We start from the raw sequence: 16,500 nt of genomic DNA on the forward strand, positions 1-16,500 counted from the left end.
CTTCGGCATTTTGTCTATATTCACAAGTATTAGTTGAGTATCAGATTAAATTGTCTCTGTACTCCACCTCATTAACAAAGGATCCTTCGAGCATCAGAGGACTAGAGACAGGCTTTATGCTACCCTCAATCTCTTGGCTTCTTAGTGCTACACTAACTTCTGTCAGAGCATGATGGTGGTCACAGCTCCAGCTTCCTTACTGGATGAACCAGGCACATGCTGAAGCAAGGGATCACAGCTCTCTAGATAACAGGAAGCAGAAGAGAAGATAGATGGTGAAGGGGTGGAAGAGGAGGACACACAGCCTTCCCTGTGCCATGAAACCCAGATCACACACACCAGCCTAGAAAATACCAATGGAGACTGCAGACACTTCAGCCTACTCAGCTAACCAGCTGCTGCCACTCAAGGCCCTTGGGATTCCACTAGGGATACAAAGGGGACCAAAGAATCAAGGATAGAATCCTGGCTGATAGGGGCTGGCTGAACAACCCCAGCAGTCACAACACTTTGGGTAGAACAACCCCAAATGACTGCTACCACATCCACAAGTGAAAAATCAGCACTCAAAACTCAAAATGGAGAAAATACACTTGGTCAGCATAACTCCCCAATATCAAGCCAGACACAATTAACACAATTCATTTTAGTGTTGCTAAATGTTAATACATCCCAAGGTCCCTTCTTTTCCTATTTACTCTGTCCTCCTCTCTTTTGCTAGGGCTTCTCATGGTAAAGGACGTTTCACTCTAACAAGGTCTCTCTTTGGAACAGCACCTTTAAATTGTTTAAGTACTCATCCGGTGAACAATATGGTATTTTTAGCAACAAGGTAAAAATCATGTCACTTTATGAACTAATCCCAAAGGAAATGCTGAATTACCCTAACTGGCTTATTTCTTAATTGATAACAAGGCATGCTCAAGGAACATCATGCATCATGGCATTATGATTAAAACCAAGCTGCTAAATATCTCATTCTATGGAAAAAGGAGATGCCTGCAAAAGCCTCCTCCAGCTGTTACTTACACACAAAAGTGCTCTTTCCATAGACTAAACATGATGAAAACCACAAAAAGCTCTTGCCAAAAATAAGACCATACCTTAAACACTGGTATAATATTCCTTTATGTTCCATGGAAAACAGAGAGGGGGGAAAAAAAACCAACCAAACCAAAAACCTCACAACCCCTAAGCCCTTATAAAAGCAGCTGAGAAGCATTCCTATTACTAACAGTGTTACCAAGGCAAAATCTGGGAATGTTCAGTGGGCACATACCCCATCTCAGTAGTGGGATGCACTTCCTGGAGAAGCACAGCGTCTTATGAAACAGGGACAGTGAAGGAGCATCTCCCACACAACTATCAGCCCAACAAATGCAAGACTGTCATTATAAGGAAAAGTGGAAGGGAAAAAAGTGTCAGTGCATACATCCTTGCTAAAAGACTTTGTTTAATATCATTAACATCAGACGTTCCAGTAGTGACTCCACTGCACTCTTGCCATCCCTGAAGTGAATGATGTGGTTCACTCCAAGTGAGACAGTGAATCAGTGAAGCACTGAGGTTTCATGCCTCCCTCTGCTCCTACGGCATCTACGGCTGCCTGCCTGCTTCCGCACATCTGTGCAGACACAAAGCTCCCATTCCCTGCCCTTCTGTCCCACTGAAGCCTGAAGGAAACTTCCTAGTGATGTAAAGTAGTTTTTACCCTGTTTCCCCACAGTATCTTCTAACTGGAAACACGATGCTACTGAAGTTGTAGTGATTTGAGAGGGAAGGGCAGGAACACCTTAGGAGATGGAAGGGCTGTTTGCCAGTGCCACTAGTACAACCATAAAAACCACAGAGACTTTATTTCAGCAGGAAAACAGTCACTGCTCTTCGAGTCAGTAGCCTCTGTGTAGGCATAAGTTCATTGCTGACGTAGTTGATTTAATGCCTCTTGCTGTGATGGCAGTGTTGGTAAAAGCTTTAACTAGTTTTTATGACGCTATTAAGTTTTAGTCATTTGTGGGTTTTGCAGTATATGAATACTATAGATGCCACCTTAATTAAAAGGTCTTGTCATCTTCTGCAATTAAAAAGAGAAAATGTGCTCTCCTATGAATAGCCAGGAACAAATTGAGCAAGCTGCATTATACACGCTAAATACACAGCAATTCCGTGCCCCTTTCTGTATCACATACATTCTCAAGCATTCAATACTTTCTAATAATCGTGTTACAATGTTTTATGTATAACTGACTTTATACCCCAGTAAAATACCAGTGCCATGGCATCTCTGACCATTAATGACAGCTAAGTTAAAGTTCTACTTTGCAAATACATGCAAACTTTATATACACAAAGTGCAGAGGGAAACTGTACTAAATCTCAGGATTTTCATGTACAAACACCTCTTACAAGAGGTGCTCTTTTATGCAGAAGAAAGCATCTAATGAATAAGACAATCTCTTCCTGAAGAGTACATAATAAGATAAACACCACTTGAACAGATTCGGATACCCATGCACCTGTTTTAATTGGACAACATAGGCATATAAAGTATATTATGCACACAGGATTCACAACCTACCCAGGTTGTACTTCCACAACTACCTACAGCAAGTCCCAGCAGGTGGGTACCAGCATGTGTCCGCACTCGGATACAAAGGTATTCATCTTCATGAGCCTGGCTCATTCTTTCAATGTTGACTCCAACTCAAGGTCTTTCAAGGTAATGATGCAGCAAATGACAGGTTGCCTCCAGGTTTGTGCTCAGAGAAGGACTTCCTTCAGGACCCACTAGGAACTTCTAACCATTAGAAAAGGATATCACAGTATCACAGTATGCTAGGGATTGGAAGGGACCTCAAAAGATCATCTAGTCCAATCCCCCTGCCGGAGCAGGAACACCTAGATAAGGTTACACAGGAACGTGTCCAGGCGGGTTTTGAATATCTCCAGAGAAGAAGACTCCACAACCTCCCTGGGCAGCCTGTTCCAGTGTTCTGTCACCCTCACTGAGAAGAAGTTTCTTCTCAAGTTTATGTGGAACCTCTTGTGTTCCAGTGTGTACCCATTGCCCCTTGTCCTACCATAGCCACTGAGAAGAGCCTGGCTCCACCCTCGTGACACTCCCCCTTTATATATTTATATACGCTATGCTATATATACATCCCTATGCTGTTTATGCCCTTAACACCCCAGTGGCATTATATTGACAGGGCAGCAAGAAAACCAGGCACATCTCCCTGGGCCAGTTTGACTGAAGCATCCAGGTCACACCATCTTGTGAGTCCAACACAGCTGCCAGGCCACAGCAGCTGAAAAGCTCTGTAAAAAGCAGGAGGACATGAGATTGTATGTTGTCTTCCCCAGTGAGGTCTGGACCTTTGGCATTATTACAATACAGTAGTATTATCATTTAGACTTCCCAGGATTTGCTATAGACTACAGAGTCAGTAAGATTTATGGCAGCTTTGTATAGACATTCCTGTAGGTGCAAATAGCATAGCTCTTGTGCCTGGGTCATCACAGTATCACAGTATCACAGTATGTTAGAGATTGGAAGGGACCTCAAAAGATCATCTAGTCCAATCCCCCTGCCGGAGCAGGAACACCTAGATAAGGTTACACAGGAACGTGTCCAGGCGGGTTTTGAATGTCTCCAAAAAGGAGATTCCACAACCTCCCTGGGCAGCCTGTTCCAGTGTTCCGTCACCCTCACTGAGAAGAAGTTTCTTCTCAGGTTTAAGTGGAACCTCTTGTGCTCCAATTTGTACCCATTACCCCTTGTCCTTTCATTGTTTGCCACTGAGAAGAGCCTGGCTCCATCCTCGTGACACTCCCCCTTTATATATTTATATACACTAATAAGGTCACCCCTTAATCTCCTCTTCTCCAAACTATAGAGACCCAGCTCCCTCAGTCTTTCCTCATAAGGGAGATGCTCCACTCCCTTAATCATCTTAGTTGCCCTGCGCTGGACTCTCTCCAGCAGGTCCCTGTCCTTTTTAAACTGAGGGGCCCAGAACTGGACACAATATTCCAGATGAGGTCTCACCAGGGCAGAGTAGAGGGGAAGGAGGACCTCTCTCGACCTACTAACCACCCCCCTTCTAATACACCCCAGGATGCCATTGGCCTTCTTGGCCACAAGGGCACAGTGTCGGCTCATGGTCACCCTGTCGTCCACCAGGACCCCCAGGTCCCTCTCCCCTACACTGCTCTCTAACAGGTCGTTCCCCAATCTATACTGGAACCTGGGGTTGTTCCTGCCCAGATGCAGGACTCTACACTTCCCCTTGTTATATTTCATCAAGTTATTCCCCGCCCAACTCTCCAGCCTGTCCAGGTCTTGCTGAATGGCAGCACAGCCTTCTGGCGTGTCGGCCACCCCTCCCAGCTTAGTGTCATCAGCAAACTTGCTGATAGTACACTCAATTCCCTCATCTAAATCGTTGATGAATATATTAAATAATACTGGTCCCAGTATTATTTAATAATACTGAGTGAGCAATGCAACTGCTGGGGGCCTGCAGTAGGCTTTGGGGTGCTCAGGAGGTCTCATCTGCTAAATCTCTGCATAAATCCAATGGGATGAGCTTATTGCAGGAGAAAAAGTCATGTTAAGGATGAACTGTGTCCCCAAAACACAGACCTGGATAGAAGGCTCTTACTGATACTTGGTTTCTTAGCAAGCCTTTGGGAGTTGTCATAAAGAAACTGAGCTTGTCCTCACTCAGCAGTCACATATAATTCACCTGTGAATGAGGTAGCTCATTACCATTTGTAAAATGCACCAAATCCACCAATGTTGACTAAAGCAGAACCTCCTGCTTTTTGATCCTGTTTTTTAAGTTCTCCATTAGAGAACTTAACCTTTAGAGGTGCTAGGTAAGTAAGGTTCACAGGTATGGCCAAAGGGATTTTCTCTCAGAAGTCTTTTCCGTCTGATAGCCCTTGACCAGACAGTCCCTCACCAGAGTCAAAGTGCAAAATTGGCATGGCAAATAGGGGCTTTTTACCTTTTGTCTTGCAAATAAGTAGGGCCTTGTGTCTGGAGAGCTGACACCCACCACCATCCAAACAAGAAACACAGTGGACTTGCAGTTAGCATAAGATAGCAGTAACTTGGGGGCTGGAAAGCTTGCCAGCAGCAGAACAGACAATGCTCTCATCTCTCCGCAAGGAAAACTCCTCCCATCCCACTGCCCTTGGTGCTTTTGACTCACTCAGGAGTTCCCCAGACAGCTGCTCTAGCTTCTGGGAAGATCTTCACAACCTGCATAGAGGATCCTGGCTTGCTGCCTTGTCCCTGAAGTACCCACTGCTCCCCTACAGAAGGAAACTCCAAAGCTGCTCCTTGAAAGGAGCTTTTCCTCTTACATCCATGCCAGCAGCCACCTTTGGGGCTTAGAGCACCACAAGCGCCTTTTTTCTGTCTGCTCTGAGCCTGCAGCATCTCCTTTGAAGTGCTGCAGCCTTTGGGGAACATCCTGGGGCACTTCTGAGATGCACAGGCAAGAAACAACTGCTGCAGCTTAGACAAGCACATGCTCCAGAGAATGAGACACATTCTAGATGAGGGATGAGCAAAGCCATGATTGCAGATGAAGAGAAGGAGAAAGGTTTTGGAAGGAACTGAAGAACTACTAAGGATAAAGGCTTCAAAGCAAAGAACAACAATCATCTTGGCTGTGATAGTGTAAACTATCTAAGTTAATAAATAATTACTGACAAGCCACTGACCAATTAGACTAAATATTCTTAGGCAAGGCTCTGAGACCCAGGAGTCCCCTTGGACAGGAACAGGCAGTGAGCAGCAGGAGCAATGCTAGAAACCAGGTCCATTGTGCATGGGTGATAGAGCCATGTCACACCCACACACCCATAGTAGCACCCTCAATGCTAACATCAGCCCTGGATAAGAGGCTGATGGCATGACAGACCTTCAGAGTGCAAAACAGTAACTAAACATTACTTGTATGTTGAAAAGCCAGATAAATGTGCCTGACCATTCAACCTCTTACAAATTCCTGTCAGTCCTCCCCTCTCCTGAAACAGCTACAGCTGTAATAGAAGGCGCCCAACCTCTCCTCAAGGACCCTTTGCGACACAGTCACCAGGAACCGCATCTTTAAACTGTGAGCCTGAGATAGGAGGCTATTCTCATATGTGCATTCCTTGGATGCTGGCACAGGCTGCTGTTACCAGACCCTGCCCAGTCAAAGTCAGTGACAGTAGGATAGAGTTAGCACAACAAAAAAAAACCAAGAAAACAAAAACAACCAACCAAACCCCCCCTGCATACTAGTAACCTGATTCAATAAGAAATACACAACAGGTATACACATGGATATAGTATTCTTATACTAGCCACCCCAGGACAGGACCAAGGCAAGATGCTTGAATACAGATTAACAGGCTCATAACAGCTTAAAGATGTGCTACACACTGGGGAGGCCAAACGGTTGTAACAACAGTGTCACAGGAGAGCTCCCATCCATTAAAGAAAGAATAACACAGGCAGTGGCTTCAGGGTGGATCAAAACACAAAGGACAGAGGGGAAATTATAATTTTGAGAAAGATATGCACGAACACTACATATGGGCAATGCTGGACAGGTAAGCACTGTTTTTCCCTACCTTTCAGTTGGGCTATAGCATTTGCCTAGTTTGAGCAGCACGGGTATCACTTAGATACCAACTATGCCACCTTCTGTACAACTCTGGGTAAATATACACCACTACAGGAGATACAAATAGAAACCTACCTTGATTTACAAAAACAATCCCAAAGATGTGCAGAGTACACCTGGGGTTTACTGACCATCAGGACTAATCGGTGCTGCTCACTACCATTGTAAAGCAGGAAATACTCTATTATGACCTGAAGTCACAATGCAGGAAGAAAGATTACAGCATCCTTTAACATTTTATTGTTGATGAAGTCTCTTAGGCCATTGTTGTCCCCTCATTTTACCTGAATATGTCAACTGTGGCCAGCATTCAGATGCACAGCTTTTCCTGCTCAATTAATGTGTGATCCACAACCCTTCGTAATCCAGTCATGTAAACAGAACGGAAACAGAATAAAGCAGCAGAGAGAAGCATCAAGCAAGAACCCATGCCTCTCGAAAGCTAGAAGCTGTGCTGTGTGGTTTTCACTACGGAGCTCAGTTACTGACCCTGGCGTACAAGCCCTTCCTTGAACACGACAGCAGGTTCACTGCCTTCCTTTCTGAAGCGTGCTGCCGTTTGTGAACTTGAGCTGCTGAGAGTTTATGAACAGAGCTGCTGGTTTATTTACTCTCAATTAATCATGCTCAACTGTAAACAAAGTGTCTGTTTTAGTTCTGCTGACAATTATCCACTTGTCAACATCTCCCTCAAGTACCTTCAGCATCTGGCAACAGTACAAAACTGCTACATCAAAACGAACGTTTTGTCTCAATAAAAAGATAGACGTGTGGCAGGTTCTCATCTGTTTTCTAGCCCATCAGCAGCCAGGTTATATTGTTACTAATGCAACCAGGCCATTTCCTATGGGATAGAACAGGGAGGGACACCCAGTTATATTAGTAAGACAAACCAGGGTAGACGCACCCCTAGAGACCCCAGTGCTCTCTCTCCTGTGGCACGCCTAGCCCAGCTTCACCGCTCACGTCGACCACAGCTGCCCAGCAGGACTCGATCCTTTACTTAATGTTGCTCAACAAGACCCGGGGTAAATGCAAACCCACTCACCAGTCCCTCCACCAACACTTGCAGTATGGAAACCTTTGCACGCCCCTGCACAGCCTGGGGTTCCTCTGATACTGGGAGCTCCCTTACTGGTTTGAATTTTGCATTTGAAGCTTTTAAGATGTGACCATTCCCATTAACTCAAAATCCTCTCTGTATTTCAGTGCACCACCCTCATGCTTCAGCTGATGGGTACATCCTGCCTGGGGGCACCCAGGTGAGCCCGGACACACACTGTCCCCGAGGGGACGAAGGCAGCTGTGGAGCACTTCACCACACTTCACCTCGGCTCCTCTCGTCTGAAGACCCGAGCCGTGCGATGGCTTACCACGAGCGTTCGGTGTCGTTCGAAACGCACTGATCGAGAGCTCCGGTAACTCCGCCGCTGAGACCGGCCCAAACCAGACCCGGCCCCGCTCCCGCTCTCCACAGATGCAAGGTTTCCCACCACAACGCGCATGCGGGCGGGATTCGGTAGCAGGAAGCCATGCCCTGACCCGAGCTCATCCATCACCATCCAGGTAATTGACCCCGCTGACACGGCCGGACCGGCCGCCTGCCCTTTAACCTCCTGCTCCCCGCACAATTAATTGAGATATCTTTTATACTTGTGTTGTAAAATTAATGCCTAATTTATGTAATTAGTCAATTAACTCTAATTTCTGCATATGGTGCCAAATGCCCAGAAGGTGTGCTTGTTTCCCAGGTACTTATTTTGATGTCACGAAATGCAGCTAATTAATTTTACATGCATATTAATTTCGGATCTACACTTAGCAGGCGCCTTTGTGAAAGCAGATTTAATATTTGTGTTTCTAACCTTTTCGGGCAGGTTCCGTGCTCGGGGTGGACACGCGGTCGCTTTCTGAGCACGTTTCCTCGGCAGAGCCGCCGCGGGCCCCGGTCCGCTCTCCCGTGTGAAGGTGCACACAGGCCGGTTACCGGCAGCCTCCCGCACAACCACAACTGTCGCAAGACATGGCCACCGAATTTAAATCCGATTAATATTTAATATCAAACATTTCTGAGGGAATTTTTGTTTGTTTTTTGCAAAGCACAATATCCCACGGACATCTTTTCTTTAAATAGCTGCTCTTAATACAATGCTTCTTAGAAAATGGTGAGAATTGAAGTACCGCCTAATTAGAAAAAAAGAGCCTAATCCCGCCCGCTGCCTCCTGATCTTCGTCGTTCTCCGGTGTGCGCCGGGAACGCGCCAGCTGCCCGCTCCTCGCTCGGGCTCGTCCGGAGCACAGAACGAGGACAGTATTCCCGTCCTCTCCGCGGCTAGTGCGGAGATTCGGGGGTTATTCACATCATGGGCTCTGCTCTGCGCACCCCAGGTGCTGAGGAAAGACTTAAGCAGAAAGCAAGACGCCAATTCCCAGCGACGCCCCGTTTCCTTTGCTGCAGCAGCGCTGGCTGCCGCCCTCCGCATCTCTGTGCTGAAGGGATGAGAAATGCCCCAGCCCCAGGGGCGCGGGCAGCGGGCGTGCTCCCTCCTCTCCCTGTGCCCAGGCGGCCGCCAGCTCCAGGGAGTCGACGCCCGTCGGGGCAGGAGCCGCTTCCGAGACGTCTACGCCAGTTCTGTGGCGTCATAAAACTTGTATCCCCCTTTCCGGATAAATTAATGAGCAATTTAATTAATAAAATCAGAGAGTAGCGTAAGTGCTATGATAATGAAGTTAAATGAGCGCGCAGTAAAATATTCACTAATCCAGCACATTGGCAAATGCCCCCTTAATTCTGCTTAGCACTAAAAGGGTTTTGAGCACCGTAATGAGATTCCTCTGTCTGCTAATTAATTGACACTCTCCTGAATATTCATATGTGCTAGCACCAATACGTTCCTAATTGCGCCGTGGAATAGATCTCAGAGGAAAGTAAATCGCCATAGACTTAATTAAAATAACGTATGCCAGACCCAGCCCGCTGAAGACGAGACATTTGCCACCGAGCGGCGTGAGGAAGTGGCACCTGGTTCGCGGCGAAAAATGGGGAGCAAATCTTAAGCCTTTCCCAGTGCCGGGTGCGGGGCGGCTCGGCACAGGGGGCTGCGGGCCAGCGAGCTTCACCTTCTATCAGTGGGACACCCCCTAACCCCCGGGCTGCTCCGGGAGCCTGCTCTGCACGGCGGGGTGGGAGAAACCTGGTCAGGGATGCCCTCTACAGAGGAGTGCAGGGAAAACCGGCTGTCTGTGGGGAGGAGAAGGAGGGAGGAGGGAAGGGGGGAGCAGCCGCGTTTGTAAACTTCTCCTTGAGGGGAATCCGGTGCCTTTGAAGCTCCATCTCCGAACGGATTGTTCTTTGCACCTCCAGACTAATACCGCGAGCTAATATTGGGCAGTTAAATTCTGCTGCTAGAAGCGTGGCGAGCTATATATACGGAGCGATGAGTACCGGTCGCTGCCCGCCGCGGCCTCCACCTCCCGCTCTGTCCCGGCCATCCCCTGCCGTGTCCCTTCATTCCCCCACCAGCTCAGGAAACGACCGGGAACACTGGCTTCTTGGAAAAGACTGCTTTAAAAAAAAAATAATAAAAATTACCACAGGTTAGAAACTGAAAAGAGTTTATCTGAAGCCATACAAATGCATATTTATTATACACATGTAGGCATTAACAATGTAAATGACACCGCCAGCGCTTGCTGGTTGTTTATTCATTAGATCTTTGAAAAATCTACATTGCCTGCAGACAGCGGGGTGATAACGTGAGATACACAACGCGTTCACCCAGGCGGCTCCGCGCAGGGCTCCCGCCAGCTCCGCGGGGCCCCGGCTCCTCCCGCCACCGGGACAGCGGCCCGGACGAGGGAAGGTGCGGGACGAGGGGCTGCGGGTCGTGCCCACGAGAGAGCGAGCTGGGACAGAAACCCCACCGTGCAGGGGAAAGGCGAGGGCGGCCGCCCGAACAGCGGAGCCCCAACCCTGCCACTCCCCATGGCTTCTACCCCCGTGTAAAACCTTTCCCTGCCAAAGGGAAAGCAAACTCCTCTGTTAACTTCTTTCCTCTTTAGCTGACTGAATGCTGTGCGAGTGCAGCATCTCTCTGTAATAAAGATGGAGGAAAAATATACTGGAAAAAATCGCTGCGGGGAAATCTTTTCTAAAGTTAGACCCTAAGAACCTCTTCCAAGAATGAAATATTAAAGAAGGTTAATGAGGGTTTTGCTGCAGAGCCGAGGGTTGACGGGAAGATGGGATTGTTGCTCGTGTTATGAAGGAGGAAAGGTAGGGAGTGGAAGGGAAAGGGAAACAGGCATTGCAACACACACACAGTGGCAGCTTCCCCGTAAGACGAGCCCGGGGATTGTGCTCCCGGTTGCGGGCCGCTCGGTGGGTGGCGCGGGAAGCGCAGGGCCCCGCACGGAGCTGAAAGCAAACGTACCCCCGCCAGTGGGTAGAGCCCCGCAGGTGCTCAGCGGTCCCACCCCGTTATCCCGTCTCGTTAAGGACTCACACGTGGGGGAAACACCCCTCGAAGTCTGCCTGAGCCCGAATCGCGGACGCGGTTTTACAGAGGGGAAACCACCACGCCATGCACGCCGTTACTCTGATGGATTTACAACTTAAAATCACCCTCGATTGTCATAAAAGCCATTTCAGAACGTTGGCTATGGGACAAATCAGTCATTTAGAGGATGCTGCCCGGCGGCACCGACGCGCAGCCCAGGACATGTTCCCATGGGCGGCTGATCCCGCACCGGGCTCAGCTCGGTTTTCCGCTTTCTGGTGTTGTACGGAACAGCGAAGGGAGAGTGAGCTGAGGGGGACAGAGCGGGTGAGAGGAGCCCGGGGTGGAAAAAAGGCTGATGATTAAACACCAGGTTTATGACACGGCCTGAGCTGGCGAGAGGAGAAGAGTTCCTAAAAAAAAAAAAAAAAGAAAAAGAAAAAAAAGAAAAGGAAAAGAAATACGAAAAGGAAGGAGAGAGAAAGGGAAAAAAGAAAGAAAGGGAAAAAAAAAAAAAAAAAGGGCAAAAAAGAAGGCAGCAAAAGAAAGGCAAATCGAGTTTGCTCCACCCAGCTATTAACCAAAGCACAATACCTTTTTCTGGGTGGTACTGCACAGAAGTTGATTCAGTTTTGACAATGTTGTTTAGCTATCATTTGCTATTTTGAATGAATGGGAGCAATCCCCCTTTTTACAACAGTTGTTTCCTATTATGGAGAGGTGCAGCAGTTGAGGGCAGACATGTGAAAGTGGCTGTTTGATTCCCTTTTTCATCCCCCTGACCCTGCCTTTGTCCCTCCTCACCCTGGGAATGTCACGCCTCACTACTTCACTTTGAGATGCTCTAGAAAGTGGCTTTGTTATTCCCTTTTAGACATACACGAAATTGTTCTCATTCCCCCTGCTGTAAAAGATACTTCAAATTGGGACTCGGTTCACAAGTGCAATGCAATTTGGCTTAGCTCAACCTTTGTTCTGCTTGTACAAATGACCAAACAGTGCACACATTATACAGTTGATCTACTGCTCCCTTTACACCAGAGTTAGCGCCTGGGAGAAAAGCAAGTTAATCCCTTCAATACTAAGGTGGCATTTTCAATATTTCCTACAATGCCAAAAAGAGAAGAGGGGGCAGCTTGAAACGCGACATTTATTTAAAAAGGGAGATTAAAAAGAAGAAGTTGGCGAGGCCTCCCCGATGCTTCTGCAGATAAATAAATAAACAAACCCACAAATCCCAAACGTGCAGATAAACACCCAGCGGCCCCGGCAAGGGGAGTTTACTGCAAAGCCAGGTTCTCGGGGCAGTAACGGCGAGACTCAGGCTGGAACCCGCGATAACGCAACGCTCGGGAGCGGCATGGAGGCGGCGGCTGAGCCCGCATCCCCGGGGGGAGGGGAACAGGGGGGCACTCCTCGTGTCGGACCCGCGTAACCCAGGCACCCCTCGGAGCCGCCCTGGGGGGTCCCCGGCGGGTCTGGGGGGACCGCAGCGCTGCGAGGGTGGATCGACCGGCGGCGCTGGCTGGAGCGCGGAGAAGAGCTCACCGCACAACCGCGCACCGCACGCAGGCGGACCCGGGCCGGGGCGCTTGGGCACCCTCCACCTGTTTCCCTCGGGCAGGGCCGCCGCGGGCCCCGGTTAGGAGCTGCCTCGTCCCCGGTCCTGCAGCCTGAGCAGAAGGGGTCCCCGGTCTGTGCGGATCCCCCGTTCCCCGGGTGCGGCCCCGGCGGGGCTGGTGCCCGGTCAGGCCATCGGCGCTGGAACCCCACGACGGGGTGGGCGAGAGCATCGCCCACCGGAGCCGGCACGAAGCAGAGACGAGGAGCCGGCGGGCGGGGCGGAGGGGCCGCTGGCGCAGGTGGGGGAGGAGACCGCAGCCAGCCCGGACAGGCGGGGGGTTAGTGCTCCTCGGGCAAGGGACGAAATCCCTTTGAAAGAGCGCTAAGTAGCTTCACGCCAAAGTGGCAGATGCGGTGAAGAATGAGGGTGGGACAGAGCCTCGCCGTTCCCAGAGCGCTTCGGGAACCGCACTGGGACCTTCAGCACCGAGAAGAGCCGGAGAGCCCAAAGCTCTCCTTCTCCGGCCCGGCCCCCAAGAAGCCAGGAGAAGCAGAACCATTACAGAAAACAAAAAGAGCGAGGCTCAGCCGAGTTGCAACAGCAACCGGCAGCCCGGGGCTGACTTCCCAAACCGGGGGAAGCTTGCTCGGAGCCTGGCATTGTGTTTCGCAGCCTAGGAAACCTTAAGAAGCTGGTACTTCCCCCCTCCCTTCTCTTTTCTCCCAACTGGTTTGTAAATATTAACAAGGTTGTGAGCTATTCTCTCTCACAGAGTGGAGTTTTTCTTTCTTTTTTTCTCCCTTTTTTATTCCTGGAAAACTTCTCGGCTCCCCCCAGCCCTGCTCCCACTCCTCCACTCTGCACAGCCACACACCTGCTTGCAGCCACAAGGATTCAAAATCAATATTGCATTTGTCACTTTTCTGTCTCCTTTTCCTCTTTCAACAGCCCCGCTTGCCACTGAGGCGAATTGTGGATTTATGGAGGAAAATTAGCATAAATTATTACCAAATCTGTAAACGTGTGTGGTCCTGCTTGTGGGAAAGGAAGCTATTGCAAACCTTCCATGCAGAAAGGTGGTCCGTGATGGGCTCCATCCAAGGGCTGAATGGTTATTGCGCCAAATAGATTTCCATTGGGCTTGCACATTGATATAATTGACTTATGTGTATTTTATACAGTTTTCCCAACACTTCCCCTGAGCTCCTTATTTGAATTAGGCTTCAGAAAAACGTCGATTGGTTTTGTTTTTCCACACAATGGATTTGGATTCACTTGCACCCCCTCCTCCTCTCTAACGCTGGCTTTTCACAGTAAAAGGCAAAGTTACAAGTCACAGTTAAACCCTATATTGCCCAGGTCCGTCATCTGTTGCGTGCTCCACACGACGTGAGCCCCCGGGTGCCGGTTGCCAGGGTGGCTTTGCCTGTCCTACCCGTGCACTCACTCAGCTCTTCGCACTGTGGGGGGGATAAAATAAAACCAAACCCTCCAACCCGGGCGCAGTGCAGCCGTACCTCGATCGCACCCGGACAGCAAATGACAACGGAAGGCGACTTTCCTTTATCTTTACAGCTTGAGGGTTCCCATTTGCGCCGGCGGTTGTTTTTTGGCTTTTTTTCTTTCTTTGAAAAGAAAAGGTACCGGCAGAAAGAGGGGAGAAAGGATTTGTCAGCCACTGATTTTAGTCACTCCCGCGCTGTTTCTGAGCTCCGCGTTTGACAGTAGCAAATTTGGGTTGAGAGACAAAACCCGACCCAAGGGGTGTTAGACTTTGGGGGAGGTGTCCATTAAACCCAGATGTTTTGGGGAGTCTCTCTGTTCAAAACCAGAATCCCGGTGTCCTAAGGGATGCTGGGAGGAATCTCTCCTCTTTTCAGAGTATTGTCTTTCCTGCCCTCTAACAAACGTCCACCGGCTGGTCACTTCTCACCACAACCCCAAAAAAGTCGGAGGCCGCCTTCCCTCCCTGTCCGGGGCTGGGAACCGAGGAGGGCAGCGCCGGACTCCGAACCGCTCCAGCGCCCCCGTGTTCCCCTCTGCAAGCGGGGACACACAAGCGGCAGGTCCCCCCAAAAGGGCTCTTTAGCCCGGCAGCGCTGGGCCGCGGCGGGCTGCTCGAGTTCCGAGAAATAGTTATTTGACAATTATTCTGTAAACGACATCCTACCCGGAGAGAGAGGGATTAGACGGGACCGAGGGCAGCGGTTTGGAGCTGGTGCCGCAGTTTGACACCCACCAGCTGGAGCCGCCGCGAGAGCAGCATGTTCCGAGCTGCTGCGGGGTTTAGGGGGGGCCTGCTCCATAGGCACTGTCCCCCGAGAAGGCTGCCAGCCCCGCAGCAGCGTTCTCCCCCGCCCCCCGGCTGTTTTTGCTGAATTAAGAAGGTGACATTATTCTTTTCCTCAAGTACTTCTGTTAATATTGAAAAACGTGTGCTTGCATCTCAAGCGGGCGCGCTCAGCCTCAGCAGCCATTTCAATATTAATGAAACTGTTTAATCTCCTAAATTCATCGTGTTTAAGTTACGTTTTGGTGAGTTATTGACCGGCTACGAAAATACTTTTAACGGACTGGATGCGTATTCACCCCCAAGGCTCTTTCTCCCTCCTCCCAAGTAAACCTCATATTCTGGTTTCAGGGTGACAGGATGCACCGCAGCCTCGGGAATACACATCACACACTCCCCGGTATTTAGAGCAGTGACCGGTGACGCAAACCGGTCGACCGCCCCAGGGGCAGCTCGGCCCAAGCCCACCGGGGCCGTGACTCAGCCGCTGCCGGGGGTTGTAAGGCGAGTCCCCAGCTTTGCACCAACAGGTCCGCGGAGCTGGGGTGATGTACAGCGCCCTGGGGACAACGGAGCCACGGCCCTGCCTGGGCGGGGGTGGGGATGGGAAGCTGCGGAGAAGCCCTGATCTGTTCTCTCCTCGAAAGAACCTTCGCTCGGGGAGAGCGGATTTGGCAGAGAAAGTCTCTTCTTACAGGGAGAAAGGCTCGCCTCAAGTTAGCCAACAATACAAATCAGATAACAATGCAGAACAAACAGAATACCACAGCCAAGCAATTTCCATGTCAAACATCCCACTGCTTGGCACCTCCGCTGATAAGTGTGAATTGCAGACTAAGCTTCCTGCAAAGTCCACAGTGAGGTTAGTGCATATTCCTCGGGGGGGGGGGCCCCCCCCCCGGCACTGGGTCCCACTGCACCGCGATTCCGCTGGCGGAGCCTTTTCACCCCTCGCCTTGTCTTCAAATGGAAATGATTCCCATTGGCCCAAGGTGTCCATGTAAATAGGTGTAAATGAAACCAGATTATGCCTTTCTCCCAGCCCCCTCCTCCCCGTTCCCCTCCCCCTGCTCCCAAGGCGATTGTCAGATGATAGCAAAGAAGTGGCACATTAATGAAGCGCCTCTACAGGGGTCTTTTCTGCTCATGTCACCACATAAAACTATCAGATGGTTAGAGGAAGGACATGGAGGCAACTACTTAGCTCACTGTGGCTGCAGAGAAGCGAACGAGCCTCTGCTACAGCCCAGCCGCCGGTGGTGTAAAAGAAGCCCGCAAAGGAGAAGGAAGGGTGTGCACGAGGATTCCCAACCCCGAGCCAGCTCGCTGCCTCCTCAGGACTAAACCGGAGCAGAGCGGCCGGGGAAGGAGCAGGAGACACGCCGAAGGAGCGGGGCGGGAAAGAGCCCGGACTCCGGCTGCGTCCCGGATGCGGACTGTCAACTTCCAGCAACTTTAAGG

At 49.9% G+C, this 16,500-nt stretch overlaps 1 long non-coding RNA gene across 5 annotated transcripts in view; it reads right to left on the reverse strand.

Annotated features, from left to right (window-relative positions):
* The window catches only part of LOC133209154 (uncharacterized), a 187,059-nt gene that overhangs the window by 101,030 nt on the left and 69,529 nt on the right, over window positions 1-16,500 (reverse strand). The window lies entirely within an intron of this gene.

The sequence above is a fragment of the Neopsephotus bourkii genome, unplaced genomic scaffold (genome assembly GCF_033783945.1).
Source record: "Neopsephotus bourkii isolate Nb327-2 ecotype Australia unplaced genomic scaffold, CSIRO-AGI_Nbou_v1 NB_318, whole genome shotgun sequence".
Taxonomy (NCBI): Eukaryota; Metazoa; Chordata; class Aves; order Psittaciformes; family Psittacidae; genus Neopsephotus; species Neopsephotus bourkii.